Genomic DNA, 15,701 nt, shown 5'->3' with positions numbered 1-15,701 from the left:
AGTGGCTGATAAAGGTTGTTTGTTTTTCTTGCTTTCAGTTTCCAAGGGCTATAAAGCATTGTTGGAGATGAAACTTTACTCAGGGACTGTGAAATCGTCCTAGGAACCTAGGAACCAGTCTCCCAGGCATGAATGCTTCATTTCAACGAAAAACATGGCAAGATGGGAGACTGCTAAAGAGGCACTGTGCCACGACAAAAAACCCTGGAGGTGAGTCTGACTTCTGGAAAGGAGCAGCAGTGACAAGGTGTGTTCCAGGAGCTGGCACTTGTTTGTGGGCAGAGATATAGGGACACCCAGGACGTTGGTCCCAGAGACCTCTGCAGAAGCTGTAAAGGCTTGAGGATTGAGGGAAGTCTTCAGAAATAACACTTGGATTTGAAGATAGCTCTTCCTTCACAGAGGAAGGTAAGTTCTCAGCCAACTGCAACATCTCCCTTAGCTGCCTTGTAGGGCGTCAGATTCCCTACCTCTGTGCCAACTGTGAAGATACTTTTTATAGTAAAGGAGATACGCCCCCAGAGTTCTTGATAATAACAAAACAATTCTAATTATCCCTTAGAATAATAAATATTCTGGCTCTGGCTCTAGCTTTCGTAACATCTGCAAAAGCCTCGTATATACAGGAAGACTGGCAGCACCAGGAAAATTCTGACCTAACTTTTGACTTTCTTCCCAGATAACCAGTGGCTTGTAGACCTACTATTTATCATGGATCCTTGTTCTCACAATTTAGTCCAAGTGAAGACAGACAGAGGGGACCAAAACAGTTTTACCATGCATTGGACAATTTCCATTTTGGGTTCAGAGCAGAAAAACATCTGACAACTGATGAGGGAGCATAAGGCCAGCTGACCGTCCCCACCCTTCCACCCTCCACCAGGTGGGATATGTGTGGTATTCCTCGGGCATTCCGGGCTGCCAGCTGCCCAAGAACAAAGGAAAGGGGTAAACAAATGGTTAACTGATAGAGATCAGAGTCCTGCAGGAGTCTCCATCACCTCTCCATAGTGATGGGGGAAACAAAGGCAGAAGGAAATGGCAGATACAACTCAATTTCCCAATTTCCATATCACCTGCAGCACATTGACAAATACTTGAGGCAGGCAGAGTAAAAGGTTTCTCCTGAAACTCCTGTCTTAATGCTAATGCTTTGCTAGAGGGAGAAACAACCTTAGCTTGACAATAGGCCTCCTAAATCCTGGGAGCCTTCTTTAGCATATGAAAATCTCCCTGGCAACTTCCCCAGGACTTTACCTCCCCCAATCCCATAGTATATAACCAGTCTTTCCTCAAGGTCCCGGGGCAGCTCTTTCTGCCCACAGGTCCTGTCCCCGTGCTTCAATAAAATCACCTTTTTGCACCAAAGATGTCTTCAAGAATTCTTTCTTGGGTGACGACTCTGGACCCCGTGAACCCCACTATCACCCCCAAAAAACCTCATCGACTTCAAAATGAAGAGAACTGAGGGGCTATGCATCTAGTCACAAGAATGGCGATGACTAGGGGCACCTGGGTGGCTCAGTGGGTTGAGTGTGACTAGAGCTCAGGTCATGATCTCACGATTTGTGGGTTCAAGCCTTGCGTTGGGCTCTGTGCTGACAGCTCAGAGCCTGGAGCCTGCTTTGGATTCTATCAATTTCTCTCTCTCTGCCCCTCCCCGACTGGTGTGTGCATGCTTGCGCTCTCTCTGTCAGAAATAATAAATGAATAAACTTTAAAAAAAAAAAAAAAAAAAGAATGGCAATGACCATGTTGTGGGTAAATAGGCTCTTTATCCCATTATTTAACACAAATCTATACGGTCCTAAGGAATCAGGTGGAAATTCTTTGGATTCTGGCTCCAAGATTCAAAATATTCTAGGTAAATTTCCTACTATTTTTTATTTTATCTTCATTTTAGGAGAATTATAATAAGGCTCTACATTGAGCTGCTCCTTACAAGAACCTCAAAATATCCCAGACTAAGCTAGATGTTCTCCCTTTCTCTCATATATACAAGTAAGAAATCATTCATTCATGCTTGCCTTCAGTGTTACGTTATCTCCTGTATTCTGGTACCATGATAGGTGCTGGATGTACAATGGTATGCATGAGATAGAAGAGTCATAAACCCCTTCTTCTTGGTAATGTGAAATAAGAGAAAATATAATATAAACAGCCTAAGTCACCGATCATAATCATTAAAATCCAGAAAGGTCAAGATACACTGGAAAATTCAGATGAAATTAGAAATACCTTTATATTGGGGCACCTGGGCGGCTTAGCTGGTTAAGCACCCAATTCTTGATTTTGGCTCAGGTCATGATCCCAGGGTCCTGGGATTGAACCCTCCATCAGGCTCTGTGCTGAGCATGTTGCCTGGTTAGGACTCTCTCTCTCTCTCTCTCTCTCTCTCTCTCTCTCTCTCTTCCTCTCCTTCTCCCCCACCCCCCCCCCACCCCTCTCCTCTTCTCTCTCTCTCTCTCTCTTTTGCTCAAATAAATTTTAAAGAAAAAAAAAATACCTTTGGAGTCGGTGGATTCCTTCACAGGACTAGACTGTCCTGGGTCAAACTGTAGTAATAACAATGTCACAGCAACATACTTTGTCCTGTGGAGGTAATCAGATACAGAAAGACATGTATTGTTCACAAAGAACTAAAAGCAGGAAAAAAACTATCATCAAAGATTTTATATACTATTATATCAGAATAAGAACTCGTGTTGTCTATGGCAAGATTCAGAAAGGGTCATTAGTACAGCTGTTCAAAAATCAATTATGGTAATAGCTAGCCTGGAATGACACCTCCACCAGATACTGTACAATCACTTTATTCATTCCCCCATCTTATCTTTACAATAACTGTCTGGAATAGATGTTAATATATTTAAAAAATTTTTTTAATTAGCTTTTTTTGTGAGAGAGAGAGAGAGAGAGAGAGAGAATGCACCCACAAGTGGGTCAGAGGGAGAGAGGAAGAGAGCGAGAGAATCCCCTCGAACCCATGACCTGAGCCAAAATCAAGAGTCGGAAGTTCATCGACTGAGCCACTGAGGTGCCCCTGGAATAGATGTTAATATTATTTGCACTTTGAAGACAAAGGAAGTGAGGTGCACAGAGATAAGCTTTTCAAGGTCACATAGATGGTAAAGAGCAGAGGCAGGTTGATAGTCTCCGGTCTGCTCAAGTCCAGTATTCAAATTCTTAGCTCTGCTAGGCTTCATTGCCAACTCTGTGGACCAATCAGTATGACTGTGTTTTTATTTTATTTTATTTTTTATTATTATTTTTTTCAACGTTTATTTATTTTTGGGACAGAGAGAGACAGAGCATGAACGGGGGAGGGGCAGAGAGAGAGGGAGACACAGAATGGGAAACAGGCTCCAGGCTCTGAGCCATCAGCCCAGAGCCTGACGCGGGGCTCGAACTCACGGACCGTGAGATCGTGACCTGGCTGAAGTCGGACGCTTAACCGACTGCGCCACCCAGGCGCCCCATGACTGTGTTTTTAGGAACCAGAGGTTGATGCTTTTGGTGCCTGTAACCACAGCTTTAATTCTGACAATCTGACCTCCTCAGAGGCTAAGCTGAGTCTCACCAAACTTTGTTTGAATTAGTAGTATTTTTAAAGTACCCCAACCACAGACATCTTGTAGATTCATGGAATTAGCTAGAAGTCCTGAACAGTCCTTAAGGTCATTTATATATATATATATACATATATATATATATATATATATATATATATATATATATATGAGCCTTACCCTGTGAAAAGCCATTTGCTGATTTGTTCTGAGTTCACTGGGAGTGTCAGGGGCAAGATCACAGCTGGTTCATGGTCCTGTGACAAGAATCAAGCTAAGATTTATGTAATCATTGATAGGTACAAGGAGATCTAAATGCTAACCTGTCTTCCATCTCTAAATCACTGCAGGATAATGGATCAGTTAATTACCCTTTCAGTGTCTCAGCCTGAAGATGGAGGTATTAATAGCTACCTTCCTACCTGCTGAACATTTTAAGGCAATTAAGTGAGACAGTGGAACATAAATACATTGAAAAAGCATAGAGTAGGCTATAACAAATTGTCCCTGACTTGCTATAAGACATCTCGTCATTCTTTAAGTCTTATGCCCGGGTTACGTCACTCTTCTCCTCCCACATGCACAGTGCTCTAAAGTGTTCCTCCCCTCCAGGGCCTGAAAGGGAAGTTGAGCCAATGCAAGCAAATAAAATCAGGTAAGGTGCTAGACTGATGGAACAGTATTCTAACTGGCCCTCTTAATTTACCCATCCTCATCCATCTTAGCTCACGTTTTCATTTCAGCTGGGTTAATTTTTCACTTTACAAGGAAAAAATTCATTTTATGAATATGGGTCTTTATAAGGCCCTTCAAATCTTACCCCTTTGGTAAATGTCTAACCTTCTTTCCTGGAGGAATGAGCCTGACCCAGATCCAAGCAGTAATTTACAAAACCCTGGGAGTTTGGGTGACTGTGGGTGGTGACTATTGAGTAGAGGGTGTGTCTACGGGTGTGGGAGTAGCTCCAAAGCAGCTGAAACAAGACCCCAGCTGTTTTAAATGTTCTAGTTTCTTTTTGAAAGTCTATTCTAGCCCAATCTACTCCCAACAGTCTAGAGGAAACTCTACCTTCAGTGCTTAGTCACGCTTAGTGGTGAGCCCCAGGGCCTGGCAATGCCCAGACCAGAAATGCACATCAGCCTAATCTTCAAAGAGAGATTCAGGGAGATAGAGAGAGAAGATTCTTTCCCTCATACAGGAAAACAGTTTTGAGATTTGAGCACTGAATTATTTGAAGTCAAAATATAAGTACTAATACGATGGGCAAATTTTCAGTGACCATGTTTTCTAAAGATGAAGCAACTAAGCTGTACCAGGCTTGTAAGAGGAATGCTTTCCTTCCATGAACACTTAAAAAGTGAGTGGTTCTGTTGTGGCCACAAAATGGCAGGGGGGAAATCAGAGCTGTTGGTTGTATGGCTAGAGTGAAACCAAGGACCAGGGCTCCCATAGCCAATTAGGCACACAGCTACCATCGCATGCTGAGGGTGTAATGCAGGGAATCCTGAATAGCTACAAACCGATCATAAGCCATGATCCCAAGAGGAAACAGTCAGCACTGCCCAGGAAGACAAAGAAAACATCTATGTGCCACAGTCAGTGAAAGAGATGGGTATTCTCCATCTCTTTACAAGACTATGTGCTCTGCCTAAATGAAAACCTACCCAGGTTGTGAAAAACTTATTCACTTGTTTATCCATTCAACAAACATTTATTGGTCACCATACGACGCATTAGAAGGGAAGGAATAAGATATAGCTCTTATCCAGCCAAAGAGCTTATATCTATGATAAATACGACATTCATAAACAAATGATCACACAAATAGAATAAAAGTTTGTTTTAGAAAGGTATACAAGATATTGTGCTTGATACTTTCTCTACCATTTGCAAGAACGTGGCCATTGTCCAATTGTCATGGGGGAAGAATTTTTATAAACTTTCCAAAGCGAGATGTCCATATCGATCCTGTTTCTAAAACTGCTGTACTTCTCTTGGTTCTTGGTTAAAAACACAGAGTTTATAAAAGGCATGGGGGTGTACAGTTGAGGGCCAGTGCACTAAGAGGCTGAGTTTTTTCTGCAACCACAAACCAGTGATGGAGCCATCATGCTTATTGCTACCGAATTGGCACACACTGACCTCTTTTTCTATCTAGGAAGATAACCCTTTAGAGAACAATGGAGCATCCTTTATATGGGACAATGTGATCCCAGTGTATATTGTAGGACTTGGACTCAAGATCATAATGACTTCATATTTGATGGCCAGCATATTCTTGCTAGGCGACATGTATGTTCAGAGGCTCAGGGGTTATTAATTCAGCTGCTTCTTGCAAAACAAAAGTGAAGTCAAAGTCCCGAGCCCAGATGCCACATGGGGCAAACTAACTCGACTCTTATTCATAGTGATAAGTTTTATAGTTAACCTGAGCCAAGTCTTTAAAATGTGAGCTGGCAAACACAAACAAGAATAGACAGAGAGCGACCCGCCCAGCATAAACCTATCTTCAAGATTATTAAAGCTATAGGTGCTAACCCAGCATCATTACCTTGATCCTAAAGCACAAAGCACTTTCTTTCCTAACATAATTTTTCTTTTGTCCTAGAAAACCTGATGTGCCACTTTTATGGGGGATGAAAACTAAACCATAGAGATCCAGTTCCACTTTCACCCATTTTCACCCATCCTGGAGATACAAATGTTTTTGTAACTTTCCTGCTAATGTATATTGGCAGTCTCATTGGTAATACCACAGTCTTTCTCACTATCTGGGTGGAACGTTCACTCCACATTCCCATGTCTTTCTTTCTGGCTAATCTGGCAGTTCTGGAGATCTTTTACTTTTCCACTTGTTGCCCCTCTCCCTTTGGTCAACCTCCTGACCATGGGGAGAATGCCCATCTCTTTCACTGACTGTGGCACATAGATGTTCTCCTTTGTCTTCCTGGGCAGTGCTGACTGTTTCCTCTTGGGGATCATGGCTTATGATCGGTTTGTAGCTATTCAGGATTCCCTGCATTACACCCTCAGCATGTGATGGTAGCTGTGTGCCTAATTGGCTATGGAAGCCCTGGTCCTTGGTTTCACTCTAGCCATACAACCAACAGCTCTGATTTCCCCCCTGCCATTTTGTGGCCACAACAGAATCACTCACTTCTACTGTGATGTACTCCGATCATACAGTTGGCCTGTGGAGACACTCGAATACAAGAAGCCATGATCTTCATTGTCAGTGTCATCATGCTTACCATTCCCTGTTCCCTGATCTCCATCTCATACATCTTCATTGTGGGTGCCATTTTGAAAATCTGCTCTGCAGAGGGATGGTGCAAGGGCTTCTCCACCTTTTCCTCTCATCTGACCATGGCTCTCCTCCAGTATGGCTCCTGTAGCCTTATGTATTTATGCCCCAGCTCTAGCTATAACCCAGAAATGGGTGTCTGTTGTCTACACCTTTGTCACCCCTGTCTTGAATGCCTTGATCTATAGTAGGAGGAACAAGTTGCTGAAAGGCACTAAGTAGTGAAAAGACATTTACTGAATTAGGAAATGTGGGAATTTCTGGGCTCAAATAAACAACAGGAAATAATTATTCAGAAAACGATAAACTCGGGAACTAGATGACTAAACATTTGGGGAACGGATTTACCTACTTCCTCAGGACCCAGTTCCTTTTCCTAGCTCCCAACTATAGTGTAAGTTGGTGAAAGTAAGACATTATCATTTAAATAAGAGAGAGTAGTTTTTGTTTTGTTTTGTTTTGTTTACTGGTCCATCCCCAGTGCCTAAAACAGCTAAAGTAGATACTCAGTACATATTTATTGAACTGGTGAATTCCTTCAAGTGATGGCAAAGAATATTCTTAGTTCTTTGTTATTACCTGCACAAAGCTATATACTGAGATTTGCATATACCAGCATTCCATAAATACTTGTAGAATAACAGAGGTTGCCTCTAAAAACACTAATAATTCTTCAAGTTTCCACTCATAAAGTCTTATTTTTCTCCTTTCTATTGTCTGAGTGTTGAGAAATATTTTTTTTAAGTTTATTTATTTATTTTGAGAGAGTGTGAGCGCGGGTGGGGGAACGGCAGAAAGAGAAAATCCCGAGCAGGCTCTGTACTGTCAGTGCAGGGCTCAAACTCACGAACCCTGAGATCATGACTGAGCCAAAATTAAGAGTCCAGATGCGTAACCGGCTGAGCCACCCAGGCATCCCTCGGGTAATGTTTATTGTGAGACTCATCAGTGTTGAGAAGTTATAAAAATAGAATACATAAATATCTGGAATGTATTGCCATTTTAAAAAGTATAATTGGTGATATTTCAAAATTACAAATAATATCTTCACCCCATTCAGAATGGGAAATTTCAAGAAGGGGCCAAGGCACTAATGGTGATTTGGCAGAACTGGTAGGAGAACTTCTTTTCTCTGTTCTTACCAGTCTGTCTTGTTATGGTTCTACTTTTTTGTTTGTTTGTTTATTTATGTTTTGAGAGAGAGAGAGAGAGAGAGAATGAGCAGGGGAGGGGCAGAGAGAGAGGGAGACAGAGAATCCCAAGCAGGTTTTGCTCTATCGGTGCAGAACCCGACACGGCGCTCCAACTCACAAACCGTGAGATCATGACCTAAGCCAAAATCAAGAGTTGGATGCTTAACCTACTGAGCCACCCAGGCACCCCATTATGGTTCTACTTTTAAAATTACATGTTTCCATTTTTAAATATAATACACATCCATTTTATAAAAATTGAAAAACATATAAAAGTAGAAAAAGTTAAAAATCATTTCTAGTGCCACCAATTAAAAGAAACCTGAGAGAGGGGGAGACAGATGGAAGCAGGCTCCAGGCTCTGAGCTGTCAGTACAGAGCCTGATGTGGTGCTAGAACTCACGAACCATGAGATCAGAACCTGAGCCGAAGTCAGATGCTTAACTGACTGAGCCACCCAGGTGCCCCTTCCTATTGTCAATTGGTAGTTTTACAATTAATCTTGTTTACATTTATTAATTAAATTGACCTTTTTATATATTTTATATCTATTTAAATTTTTGTGGGTTTTCTAAGATGCTTAAAGAATTTTAAGATCCTTTTTAAAGAAAACTCTTCTATTTTTTTAAGTTTATTTATTTACTTTGAGAGAGAGAGAGCACAATTAGGGGACAGGCAGAGAGAGGGAGACAGAAAATTCCAAACAGGCTCCACACTGTCAGCACAGAGCCCAATGTGGAGCTCGAACCCATGAACCATGAGATTATGACCTGAGCCAATGTAGGATACTTAACCGACTGAGCCACCCAGACCCCTAAGATCTATTTCTTAGTCTTTGTGCTTTATGTCAATGCTTTCCCTATAATATGTGAAAGTAATACAATATTTTGAAAGTTTATTAATGATTTTATATGTATATTATATGTACGCTTTACATACATACTATATATGTATACACGTTATTATAAAATTCAGTATTCAGATTTTTGCTTTGTGATTTTTCCACTTTTTTAGTAAATAAATTCTGAAATTCTATCCTGAAATCATACAAATATTCACCCATATTTTGTCCTTGCTGCTTTATGTTTAAAATTTTACATTACAAAAAAAATAAAAATAAAAATAAAACTCTCAACAACTGGTTGAAAGCTGAAGAAAAATAAATAAAATTTATTTATAATAAAATTAAAATAAATAAAATAAAATAAATAATAAATAAAAAAATAAAATATAAAAAATAAAATAAAATTTTACATAGAACTTATTTATCATTGTGGAATGTATGCTGTTGTATGCTGTGCTATACGGCTTTAACTTTTATCTCAAAATAAATAACCAATTGCTTCAGTGTAATTCAAATCATGTTTCCTTAACCCAGTGAATTATTATCTTTATCACATAGTAAACACACATGCATGTTCTTTTTCTCAGCCACTTACTCTGTTCCATAAATTAGTCTGTGTATTCCTGTACTGATACTACCTTATTTGTACCACTGGTATTTTATGATCATTTACATAATAACATTAGAATCTGTTTATCTTTCCAGAAATTTGCTACAATTAAAAGGTTTGGAGTTTACCTTCAAACAGGTTGTGGTGGTTTCGAAAAACATCCACCAGTTCTGATATTCTTTCTTTATAAAGTAGACGGTATTCTTTTGGGTTTGCTTTTCCTATTGAGATAGAATAATTATTATGTTAAACACATAATCCACCTCTTCCATCAAAATTGTCCCGTCTTAACTGTCAGCTCATAGGTGAGGGAAGCAAGTGTGCCTGAGTTCTTTTTATAGTTTATTTGTTTCATGGGGGTGGGGGGTGGGGGGCAGGGAGTGGTACAGAGAGAAGGAGAGAGACTCCCAAACAGGCTTTGTGCCGTCAGCAGCACAGCCGGGTAAAGGGCTCAATCCCACGAACCATGAGATCATGGCCCAGGCACCCAAAGTATGCCTGAGTTCTTAAACATCATTGAATTTTACATCAGCCTTGGGTATAATTAATAAAATGCTTCAAGACCTTTGTTTTTCATTTTTTTATGGTTATTTATTTTTGAGAATGAAAGACAGAGCATGAGTGGGGGAGGGGCAGAGAGAGAGGGAGACACAGAATCCGAAGCAGGCTCCAAGCTCTGAGCTGTCAGCATAGAGCCTGACGCAGGGCTCAAACCCACAAACTGTGAGATCATGACCTGAGCTGAAGTCAGATGCTTAACCGACGGAGCCACCCAGGTGCCCCCAAGACCTTTTTTTTTTAATGTTTATTTTTGAAAGAGAGAGAGAGAGAGCACGAACAGAGGAGGGGCAGAGAGAGAGGGGGACAGAGGATCCAAAGCAGGTTCTGTGCTGATAGCAGACAGCCCGATGCAAGGCTCAAACTCACAACCTGGAGGTCATGACCTGAGCTGAAGTCGCATGCTCAACCAACTGAGCCACCCAGGCGCCCCCTAATGCCTCAAGACTTAATGGTGTTCATGGAATTTGACTAATTTTTATACTTTGTTGAACAAACCTCTCTCCCTTTTGCAAGGTTTGCCCAAAGATACAGCCAAGGTCCCTCCAGTACAGCAGTCTCAGGGAACAGCCTGAATCTTTTTCCCAACGGCCCCGGGAGAAGGCCAGAAACCAGAACCTCACTTATCCTCTCTCACTTAGATATGGGGAAATACGGAAGTCCAGCTAATGCCAGAAGTTGACTCCCAGTGAGCCTTAGGCGTACCAGGGAACACCAAGGTATTGGACAGGGAGTTGGGCTGTAGAGGCTTTTTAAGCTTTCATAGGGTTTCCTCTCTTCCTCCCTACCCTCCCTCTTAGTACTCTTCCACCCTGCCCCTGTTCCTTAGCACCAGCTGTTACTAGTAAAATGGGCAAGGATATATTCTGAATGGGATGTTGCCATCTAACCCTGTTCTGGTGACCCTACGAGAACAAGAAACCAAGGCAAGGGGATTATAAAGGGTACTTGAAGACCTTCAAGGTATAATGTGTGAAGACATCTCCTATGAACCAATAGCTAGAATCAATTTTTCACTTTGTCAATTCATTCATTCATTCATTCACTCATTCATTCATTTTGACAGAGAGAGATAGCACAAACAGAGGAGGAACAAAGAGAGAGGGAGAGAGAATCCCAAGCAGGCACCACATTGTCAGCGCAGAGCCTGATGTGGGGCTCGAACCCACGAACCGTGAGATCATGACCTGAGCCGAAACCAAGAGTCGGACGCTTACCCGACTGAGTCACTCAGGGGCCCTGCAAATCCTTTTCTTTTTATATTGGTTTATGATTGAAAGAACTCAGAATGTTTGAACAATTACTTTTAAGTGCTGAAGTAAATGATATGGTAAGAATAAAATGCTTAATGGGAAATACATCGTTTCTGCCTTCTGTCACTTATTCTCGCTAAGGGCCCAGGAAGGAGGGACTCGTCATCCCTTTCCTGAGCTGTGTACATAAATGACAAGGGGAATAGTTGTCCGTGCCCCCGTCCCTGGCCTGCAATGCTCAAAGAATCAAAAGAAAACGATGGAAGCGACTGTAAACTCACACACCTCTTAGCACTTGAGTAACAGACAAATGTGCAAGAAAACAGACTTTCTGCTTTTATCTTCCAATGCCATGGTCTACCCCAGAACGCTACCATATTTCCCCATCTCTACATGGCAGCCAATCACTACTACCTGATGGATATGCCTACAACACATCCTTAGTGTCAAGACCTGGTCAGCATTAAGCTGTCCCCCGCACCCCCCCCCCCCCGACTGCCAAGGCAGGGACCCACGGCAGGAGGGTGGGCCTGCGCTTTCTCTCTCATTCTTGATACTTCTTTTAATGATCTTTCATGCTCTCACCTAGTGAAACTTCCTATTTTTCACCTTTCAGCAGTATATGACATACTTAAATTTTAATGTTTTCTCATTATGCTACCCCAAAACCATTTTAGATAACTCCAATGGTTCACACATACCACATGGGGTAGGCTGTAAAATGCCCCATCTCCCCCTGAGATGTCCATGTCCTGATGCTCAGAACCTGTGAATCTGACTTTATGCGGTAAAGGGGATTTTGCAGATGGGGACATTATCCTGGATTATCCAGGTGCCCCCACTGTTATCATGGAGTCTTTGTAAGAGGGAAGCAGGAGGGTGGGAGAGAAAAACGTAACAACAGACGGAGAGGGTGTGAGGGAGAGTCTGAAAGACGCTCGGCTGCCAGCTTTGAAAACGGAAGACAGGCAACAAGCCAAGGAATGCAAACAACGTCTAGAAGCTGAAAACAGTAAACAGATTCTCTCCTAACACTCCAGAAGGAATATAGTACTGCAAGTTTGTGGGCTACATGAACAATGACCCTCTGGGCAGCCCATGACTTTCTCCTTCTCTAAGAGACACTTTCCAAGCACTCAGGTTTAATGTCTTAAAGCCATGGTTCTCAAAGTAGAACCAGTGGCATCAGCATCACCTGGGAACTTGCTATAAATTCTCCAGTCCTACTTCAGACCTACTGGATCAGAAACTTTGGGGATGAGGCCCAGCAGTCGGCGTTTTTTAACAAGCCCACTTCGGGACGCGGAGAACCACTGATTTAGAGTCGCGCGTTACTTAATGAAAATTGAAACCATCTAAAACTAGTCTCACAAGAAAGTAAACTTTGTTTTGCCATAATTTTTTTTAAAAAGAATATTTAGAGCCTATAAATACCACAATGGGTCATTTGTAGCTTTTGGAGAGAGGACAGACAATGCTAAAGAAAACTCTGTGGCTTTGTCTAATTGATGTCCTCTCTCTCCTGTCAAAAGCCTATTGTACCCACCTAGCATGCAAGAGAGACTTCTCTTTCATCCACTTATGGGATACTCTCTAGAGGCATCACACCTTATTTCTGAAGAATCACTTGTGAAAGGAACTTGTACCCCTCCCATCTTAACAATGGATCTAGGGGCACCTGGGTGGCTCAGCCAGTTAAGTGTCCAATTTCAGCTCATGATGTCACAATTTGTGAGTTGGAGCCCCACATTGGGCTCTTGCTGATGGCTCAGACCCTGGAGCCAGCTTCAAATTCTGTGTCTCCCTCTCTTTCTGCCCCCCCCCCCCACTCATATTCTCTCTCTCTCAAAAATAAAAACATTAAAACAATTTTTTTTATTTAAAAAAATAATGGATTACACAACTAAAAAAAGTGCATTATTCCCTTAAAGGAACTCTCATTAATCCCCCTCACAAATAGGTGTTATGTGAGGGGAAAAAAATGGGTAATTTTGGTGATCATCTCAGTGACACCTTGTCTTGTTTCTTTAATTACTGCTTATTTTTCTACTTTCTTTGAGCTTACCCGATTCATTTATATTCAGGCTTTCCTACTTTCTTATATAAACTGCTTTAGCTATATCCTGAAAGTCATGATAAGCTATATGTTTATCATTAAGTTCTAAATATTTTCTGCTTGTCATATTTTCTTAAGTAGTGAATGAACTAGAGGTATATTTTTAAATTTTTTGAGTCTATTTATTTCGAGAGAGAGCGAGGATCCTAAGCAGGCTCTGCACTGTCAGCACAGAGCCCCATGCGGGCTCGAATTCAAGAACTGTGAGATCATGACCTGAACCGAAATCAAGAGTCAGATGTTTAACCGACTGAGCCACCCACGTGCCCCGAGGTGTATTATTTTTAACGTCTGATTTTTTTTTCAAGTTTATTTATTTTGAAAGAGACCGAGAGAATGTGGGCATGGGCGAGGCAGAGAAAGAGGGACAATCTCAAGCAAGCTCAACGCTGTCAGCGCAGAGCCCATGTGGGGGCTTGAACTCATGAAATGGAAACTGTGAGATCCTGACCTGCGCGTAAATCGAGTCAGATGCTTAACCAGCTGAGCCACCCCGGTGCCCCTTGATGTCTGATTTCTAACATAATGATCAGAAAACATGATCTGCATCGTCAAGGATCAGCCAACGTTTTCCGTAAAGAGCCAGTTAGTAAACCGTGCAGGCTTTGCGGGCCAAATGGGTCTCCACTGTAAGTACTCATCTCCGCCTTTGTTGCCCTAAAGCAACCAAAGACAGTATGTAAATAAATGAAAGTGACTATTCCAACAAAACTTTACTTACAACAGTAGATAACTGGCCTGGTTCAGCCAAGAGAGTCATTTCCAACCCCTGGTCTATATAGTACCAATTCCTTTTGGTCACCGTTAAGACTTGCTGTTACCTAGTACTGTGTTGTAGCAATGTTCAGTGCGTGCTTGAAACCCACTTATCCTATCCTCCGTCTGCTCCTTTTCCTTAAGGTTCAGGCCTGGCCCATGTAAGCATTTGCTTTTGTTAAATTATCACGGTGATTCAGACACTGGGTTTTTGGAATCAGAGAGACCCCAGCTGCCAGCTTTGCCACTTGCCATTGGGTGATTTGGGGCAAATTATTTAACATCTCTAATCCTCAAGTTCCTCACCTGTAAGATGGAGAAAATAATAATAATAATTAATAATAAATACCTCATGGGGTTGGCCATAGGAAGGATTTAACGAGATAATCCATATATGACACCTAGCAGAGTGCCAGACAGATTTCAATCATTATCAGTAGCATTAACATCATCATGCCTTTGAACCACTATCGAGTGGGGTAGGTATCATTAAACCCATTTTACAAAGAAATTAAGGCTCAAAGATGTTTAGGTAACTTGCCCTAAATCTGATAGCCAGTGAGTGACAAAGCACCAATTCCCACCCAGAGCTTCTTGTCTCCAAACCCAAAGCGTCCAGGACTCAGGCTCTGATTAATCCAATCACCCTAACAAGTGAGGAATTAATTGACCGTATGCCATTCCTTAGGCGAGGCTGCATTTTCAGACACGCGGAGAAAGGAGTTGCGGAATGCACAGGGATTAATTCTTCGCGGTTCAAGTTTAGTCCTTACGGGAAACGAGAGAGTTCCGCGAGCTCAACGGGTCAACGGGCGGACCGACAGGGCCCGGGCGGTGCCAGCAGAGGCGGCAAGCCACCAGACTCCGGGAACCAGGGTGTCGCGGCTTATGATCTGGACAAAACTCCTTTTTGGGCTCGATCCGCGCAGGAGGTGGTGTCCCTCGGCGGCGCAGCCGGGCTGGCGCTCCTCGGCCCCGGTGACCTTGCTACCCACGGCCCCGCTGCCCTTTCTGGCTCCCCCGTTCCACATGCCCGGGGCGCCTGGCGCCTAAAAATATCACCCCGGTTCAACCTCCCGGTACATGCCTTCGCTTTTTAAAAACCGGCCGCCGTCATCACCTCGAGACTCATAAATCACAGCCCTGACCTGCTGTGGAGGCAGCGGGTGACGGGACCCTCAAAGCAGCGACGAATTCAGCCCCCTTCGATGACCCGGGCTTTTCGGTCTTTTCCCCCTCCGCTCCGCGCACAGGGCATATCGCGAGGACCGCCCGCCCCACCCTAGCCCCGAAGATCGTGCTGGTCGTTAGAAAAACAGCCCGGGAACCTCCATTTCTCCCGGCTCGGGCTAAACCGGGGACTCTTCAAAGCCATATCCTGTGACAATCACAGGGGTTTTCTCCGCCCCGTCGGTGACGGAAAACTCGTGACTCGGACCTGAGCGCGGGGCGGGCGGAAAGCAGCCGGGGGCGGAGCTGCGAGCCCGGCTCGCGAGGA

At 42.8% G+C, this 15,701-nt stretch overlaps 1 pseudogene; it reads left to right on the top strand.

The window, feature by feature from the left end:
* Positions 1 to 6,199: 6,199 nt before the first annotated feature.
* Positions 6,200 to 7,095, top strand: LOC122484368 (annotated as a pseudogene).
* The last annotated feature ends 8,606 nt before the right edge of the window (positions 7,096 to 15,701 follow it).

Source organism: Prionailurus bengalensis, chromosome D1 (assembly GCF_016509475.1).
Source record: "Prionailurus bengalensis isolate Pbe53 chromosome D1, Fcat_Pben_1.1_paternal_pri, whole genome shotgun sequence".
In the NCBI taxonomy this organism is placed as follows: domain Eukaryota; kingdom Metazoa; phylum Chordata; class Mammalia; order Carnivora; family Felidae; genus Prionailurus; species Prionailurus bengalensis.
This window is presented reverse-complemented; position numbering and strand designations above follow the sequence as displayed.